Source organism: Microtus ochrogaster, unplaced genomic scaffold, assembly GCF_000317375.1.
Source record: "Microtus ochrogaster isolate Prairie Vole_2 unplaced genomic scaffold, MicOch1.0 UNK1, whole genome shotgun sequence".
Classification (NCBI taxonomy): Eukaryota; Metazoa; Chordata; class Mammalia; order Rodentia; family Cricetidae; genus Microtus; species Microtus ochrogaster.
Genome location: NW_004949099.1, coordinates 24,442,138 through 24,449,429, shown reverse-complemented (window position 1 = coordinate 24,449,429; position 7,292 = coordinate 24,442,138).

Sequence of the window (7,292 nt, the reverse complement as noted above, 5' to 3'; positions counted from 1 at the left end):
TTGCTATGATTCTTAATTATAGGGTCATTCTTGTGGATTCCTGGGAGTTTCATTTCTACCAGGTTTCTCCCTAACCCTGAAATGACCCTCATCAAGACATCTCTTTCATTACTCTCCCCTTGTCTCACTCTTAATGTGTCCAACATGATCCTTCATGTCCCCAAGTCCCCTCCCCCAGTTTATTCAGGAGATCTCATCTATTTTCCCTCCCCAAAGAAATCCATGTGTCCTCCTTGTTACCTAGCCACTTTGAAGCTGTGGATTGTAACCTAGTAATCCTTTACTTTACAGCTAATATCAACATATGAGTGAGTTCATATTATGTTTGTCTTTCTGGGTCTCATTTACCTCACTCAGAATATTTTTTTTTCTAGCAACTATTTACCTGCAAATTTCATGATGTTATTGTTTTCTATAGCTGAGTATTGCTCCATTGTATAAATGTACCACATTTTGTTTATCCATTCTTCAGTTGGGGGACATCTAATCTATTTCCATAGTCAAGCACTGGGCTGAGCTCCAGGAATTTTGTTGAAGAGAGGGAGGAAGTATTGTATCAGACAGGATAATCAAGGTCATCACAAGAGAACCAACAAAAACAACTAGCATGCACTCATAGCTCACAGACTCTTGACGGACAGCTAGGGAGCCTGTACGGAACTGACCTAGGTCCTTCATATATGTGACAGTTGTGTAGCTTGGGCTATTTTGGGGACTCCTAGGAGTGGAATCAGAGCCTGTACCTAATGGTTGAACTGTCTTTTGGGAACCTATTCCCTGTACTGGGTTGCCTCACCCAGGCTTAATACAAAGCAAGGAATTTAGTCTTACCTCAACTTTATATGCCATGCTTTGTTGACATCCATGAGATGCCTGACCCTTTCTAAACAAAAACAGAGAATGAATGGATGGAGGTGGGCAGAGGGTAAGCAGTCGAGGGAACTGGAGGATGGAAGGGAAACAGCAATTAAGATGTAAAAAATACATGAAATTTTTTAATTAATAAAAAAGTATAATTGAGTAAGATACATATAAAATATATTTTATATCAATCCATGTATTTAAATATATAACAAGAGACTGAAGACAGTAAATTTTAAAGTGATTTGTTTTATTTATGAATATGCATGCATACATACACATACACATATGGTTTTAGACAATTTTGAGCTACTTGTTATGAGCACTGGGAGTCAAAATCTGAGCCTCCACCAGAACACCAAGTGCTTTAAGTAGAAGTGTATCTCTGCAGGCCCTGGGATACAAGGATTTGGGGGGGGCGTAAAACAGTAGAACTATAAGGAAAGAGATAGAAATATAGTTCTCAGAGGAAAGGTACAAGAGATGTGGAAAGGAAACATTGCAGACATGCTCTCTTTCCATCCTCCTCCTTCTTTCTCTTGGAAAGAGACAACAAACCTAGATATTCTTTGTGGCTATGGTGGATTCAGTTAAACTGTTCCTGGATTTCACAATTAAAAGTTGCTCAAAATAGGTCTTGGCACAGTTGTTGACCCATAACTGAACACTTTTGACTATTTCAAAGAAGAGTACTAAAGTTTGGTCAAGATATTTTTCTCATCTGTAAAAGGGAAGATTGAATGAAATGTTTCCAAGTATCATTATAGTGTAAAAAAAGAAAAAATGCTACTGCCCTAAGAAACATTTTAAGCACTAAGCTGGCTAGCCTCTTCTGTTCTCAGTTCTTGTGTGTAGATTATGGCACCAAGATTACTTTTGGCCCCTAATAACATTTGAAAATTAAAAAAAATACTAACTTTTTTTCTACTCCAGTGTAATTCAGCAGTTATAATAGTACATATGCCACAAGAACTGAAATTTCATCACATATTCATTTATACAAATGACGTATGTATTGATCAAAAATAGATTGCAATAGTTTCTGTTAGGTGCCATTTTCTCTTGAGTCAAACAAGATTGTTTAATTTTGTCTATGACTGAAAGCTTGGGGTCCACAGTGGGTAGCAGACAGTATGCAGTCAAAGGTGGAATGGTTCTTGAATCTGCAATTGGTCTATGCAAATGGTTAATGCATGACAGATTCATGAGTTAAGGTGATGGTAGATGCTGGGGCAAGTAAGCCTAAATTCTCAGGGATTAGTCAGTGATGTTGAACAAGACATTGGACTTCCCTACCAGTGAAGTACCTGCTGACATTCCATGGGCAGAGAGATGTTAAGAGGTTTGTAAGATGTAAGATCAGACCAGGTAAGTGTGTGGTGCAGGCCTAGGAATGGCAGGTTTCACTTTCTGCCCACTTTATACCAAAGAAAATCTGGTGACTAACATCTCATAAATACCAGCAGCAATGGGGGTGAAGTCCTTGTCTGATCCAAGGAACATCTTATAAGGAATTGGACCTTCTGTGTCCACTATGACACTGTAGACACTTTCCCTCCCTGGCAGGTGACTAATGAACTTAATCCTAAAACTCATAGACTCCTACTCCTTAAACAAAACTAAGCAGATGAAAGAGAAGAAGTTACAGTGGACTTTGAATTTTAAGTTGATTTTATTTGGTTCTTCTCTTAGACATCCTTTCATGCTTTGCAAAACTGGGTTTTTATTCAGGATAAAGAAGTAAGTGTGTGACACACTGTAATTTACCAAAGTTCTTTACGTTCCCTCATCTGTCTATCTATCTTTTATTCATGTGTCTCTAATTCCCTTTTTCTTTCCCTGTTTATATATCTGTACCCTTCCACATAAATACAGAGGAGAGAGAGAGAGACAGAGGGACAGAGAGACAGAGAGAGACAGAGAGAGAAGGGAGGGAGGGAGAAGAGAAAGAGATGCTTATTCAGAGATTTTGAAAGAATGTTTTAAAATATTCAAAAGGCAACACTCAAAATAGAGAAAAGTTCTGCTAATATAGTCCATCTTTATTCTTGCCATCCCAGGTTACTAATATCTTACTGTTCAAACACAGCAAAATAATCCTAGGAACCTCTAACAAACAAAAAAGGACTCATCACATTTTTAGACTGTTCCTAAGCTTTTAAATTCTACTATCCTCTTTAAAAAGTCAGCTGTGGTTGTGGTACTTACTCAAGAAAGGAGGTTCTGGAAATTTTAGTTTCCTGACAGATTACCCTCAAATACTGATGATTTTCAGGAACTTGGAATCATTGAAATTCTACTTCTAGTATTTCAGATTAGAGCTCACAACCCTTTGGCATCATCTACATATAAAACAGTGTCACAGGTATGGGGTAATTAAAGATGAAACACAGGACCAGGTAGTGTTGTGTAGAACCGAATCACTCCCCAACTGAAGATTAAACGGAATTAATGAATTTTATGCTGCAGTCTCTATAAACGAGACAGCAAAGTATGCAGAGAAATCCTAAAGCATAGCCTTGAAATAAAGAGCTTAATGTAATTCAGTGCTTATCGGTTGCCTAGAAACTAACTTGGAAAGGGGTGGGGGAAGCGGGACTCAAAAACATGAAGGGTTCATAGGTTTAATAAGGAAATTATTAACTCTGAACTGCTCGCGGATGTGCTATATACACTGCACAGATCTTTCCTATCCCAGGAGCCCCTGAATATAGCAGAGAGCAAGGTCAGAGGGGACATGGAGCAGGCTGCTGTAGAATGAGGGGGCAGTGGTTAAGGCTCCAGGCAGTAACCAGGAGCTGGTAGCAACCTCTATAAACCTTTAAGCTATTGCAATTCGACATCAGCTCAGTGTGTTGACAAACTAAATCTGTAGATTTGCTTTTTCCTTAATTTATTTTTGTAGAAACACACAGCTTAGAACTTGACTATTACATGAGGCATTTCCTCTATTCTTTCCGGTATCAGGGATGTTTTCAAAAATACCATCTTGAATTTTTACAGACCTACAAAAAACATCTTGATTATATCCAACCCCATTCCCATTCAACTCCCCCATTATCACCTTCATCTCTCCCCTCCCAACTACTTGTCATTGGATAGATGGAAGGTAGGTTTGGGACACTTAGTTGATTTTATAATACACAAAGGGAATGAAGTGAGAAACAGGACATGTGTTTTTAATCAAAAATCCTTTACAAGATGAGAGAGTCACCTTTAAGTTTCAGTACAAACCACACCATGTGAAGGATCTGGCTGATCAGAGCCCCCTCCTCAGCTCAGCTTCTTGTCTACAGTAGAGAAACTAAGCAGGCAGTGGTGTTCGGGTAACAATTCACAAGCTAATGTTTTAGCACTATCTTTAAAACTATTAAATAAATGATCCCCCTCAATTTTAGAACAGTGCTTACACAGGAGAGTCAGGGCTTCGGCTTGAAATAGTTACTTAGGGAGGACATATTTTATCCTAATTATTTTTGACAGGAATTAGGTCAGATTAATTAGTTTAAAATTCAGCTGAACAACAACGTCTTTGCTAATTACTTCAGGGCACATACATAATTCATTTACAATAGCAAGAGAAAAAAGAAAGAAGGAAAGGAAGAAACAGAAGATGATATTAGCACTAGACGATGGTGCAAGCAAACCAGGTTCGACTCTGTGGATGGGCCATTCACAAAAAGAAGACTTCTCAAGAATTTACAGGGTTGATGGGAAGAGATATATGGAATATCTTAGTATGCCTGAGTACAGATAACTATGTAAAAATATGTCTTTTGCTTTAACTTTATGCTTCTATGCATCTATATTTAAACATTTAAAATACTTCAAAATAGTTTAGGATTTGATGCTTGGGAGAAAGTAAGAGCATGAATGTGAAGATGATTTTGTAAAACTGAGTCTTCAGCTTTGCCACATACCACCTTTGAGCACAACCTCGCTGATGCCCACTGTTTCATCTTATGTTGTTATCAATAAACTGAAAATAGTTAACACCTTCTTCCTGGTGTGGAAGCTATTGATATGATGTTTGTTCAAGACCTTATGTTACATAGCCACAGTATTTGACCAGTGGAATTTAATATTTCTTCGCTATTGTTGTATCTTTGGTAAAAATTAAATAAATATTTGTCACACTGCCTTTACACTTTCAAGGTTCCTTCAAAAATGCCTTTGAAAGTGAATCATACCTTTGGGCTTAGACTGTATAATGAAAGCTCTTATAAATTTAGCTTCAATTTTCTACAGTTCAAAAATGCAGTTAAAATATTTCAGAACATTAAATATCCAGTGATATTAAACAAAAACACTATTCTCCTCAAGGGACTTGGGCAAGGAGTTTAGTGTGTGTATTACCTTCTTACCATTCTGCTTGGGGCCAACAATACAGTTCAGAATCCAGATTTTATCTCAGGAGATATCAGAAGGAAGTTAATGTGTATGCATGTGTAGTAATGGAGTGATTTTTAATGCAGGCTCCTGAATATGCTGATCTCATACAGCTCCATCCCCATACTTAGGTTTCTATATGGAGTGTGTTTTTCTTCTTAATATATTTTATTTTATTCTTTGAGAATTTCACTCATATATACAATGAATTTTTATAATATTTTCCATCTTCCCATGCAATTCTTCCTAGATCTCCTCTACTCTCCCACTTCCCATGTTTCTTTCTTTCACCCTTCCCCTCATCTTTCCTCCCTGCCTCCCTCTTCTCTCCCTTTTCTTTCTTTTTTATACCCATTGAGTTTTATCAGTGCAGTCATTTTGTGTATGAATATGAGGAGAAGGGTCTGCTGGAACATGGGCCACCAGTAAGGGCCACAAGGATGATAAAAACTTGATTTCCTTCCTCTAGCAGCAATCAAGTACCAAAAGCTCCTTAGCTAGCAGTGGGGACTCTCCAGTCTGTGCTGGAACTTTGAACAATTGACCTTGTGCACATATTACACAGGAAGCCAAGTCTGCTGTGAGCTTCTGAGGGTAGTGGTCCTATCATTTCTAGAAGACCCTGTTTTTCAGCAACCCTCTGTGACCTCTGTCTCTTATGATCTTTCTTCTCACCACCTAATGTAAACCCCTTTTGGGTGGGCTGCTCAGTCTAGGGGTTGTAACCCACCCTGCAGTTCAGTTATTCCAGGGTCCCAGAGAGGCACTGTCTGGAAGATATGAGCTAGGAGACAAGAAGGAGGCTAAGCAGGGGTTCCTGTCAAAGCCTCAGTTTATTAGAAATGGGGTACAGCTTATATAGGGTAAGGAGTTTGGCTTGGGATGGGGTGGGGGCATGGAATCTTGCCACGTGGTTCACGCTGGTCACATGGTCCAGGAGGTTACCTTCGGTCAGGTCAGGTAGGCCAGGAAGTCACGAGTTGACACACCTAGTTCTCTAGATAGTTTGGAATGTGGGGTGGGTTCCGCTAACAGGTAGCTCTCCATTAACAGCCAATTTGGGTGTGGGGTAGGCACTGCCGACAGAACGATTCCTAACACAATTAGGGGTGTGGGGTTCTCTAGACTCCCCAGGGTGATGGTTCCTGCAATGATTTTAGGAGGAAATTGGCTCCTGGCAGATCTGTAGATTCCCCAGGGTGATGGTTCCTGTAATGATTTTAGGAGGAAATTGGCTCCTGACAACCTAATAGTTACCTTGATGTGAGGGTGTGTGATATAGAGGTTCCATTTAAGCCAGAATACTCTTTGTGTGGAGTATCTTGAACTTAAATGCTGGCCCATGTAACTTTGTTTCAGATATAAAGAGTGGATAAACTCTGCACTTTGAATACTGTTAAGCAAATTATAGGTCAATCCCAATTAAAGAAATGTAGGTCAAGTTTTGGGTGGATTCTGGCAATTTGTAATCCAATGTTACATAACTGCAGACTGAGGATTAGCACTGCTGGCACTCCTAAGCAATGCAGGTCCAGTCACAAGTTTTCTTTTCCAGATACTAAAATATGGCCATATTCCTAGCTGAAAATTTAAATGGGTCAGACGACATTAGAAACAGATGATATTTCAGGAAGCAATGGAAACTTTCCCCAGATGTAGATGATAGTTGAAAATACAATTCACAGCACTCTTTGCGGCCATGCAAACTAGTTTGTTGCTTTGCTCATATGGCATCTCAATTGCTGCTACTTTCATTTGCACACTCCCTGGAAACCGAAGAAAATCCCCATCTCCTGCAGGAGGTAAAATGAAAACCAAGATGGTGTAGACTGTAACAGGTTTTCCTGTTAAAAAAAAAAAAGAAAGAAAAAACTGTGTCTGAGCACTAGACTAAGCTTTCCAAAGTACTTCCTTAGACAGGTTATCTCCCTCAATACTGTGTCTGAATTTTAGATGGATGCCATTTTCCTTTTAATATTATAAAATCATTACCATAAAAGCCATCACTTAATGTGTCCTTAAAGGTTAAAACTCAAAATGTT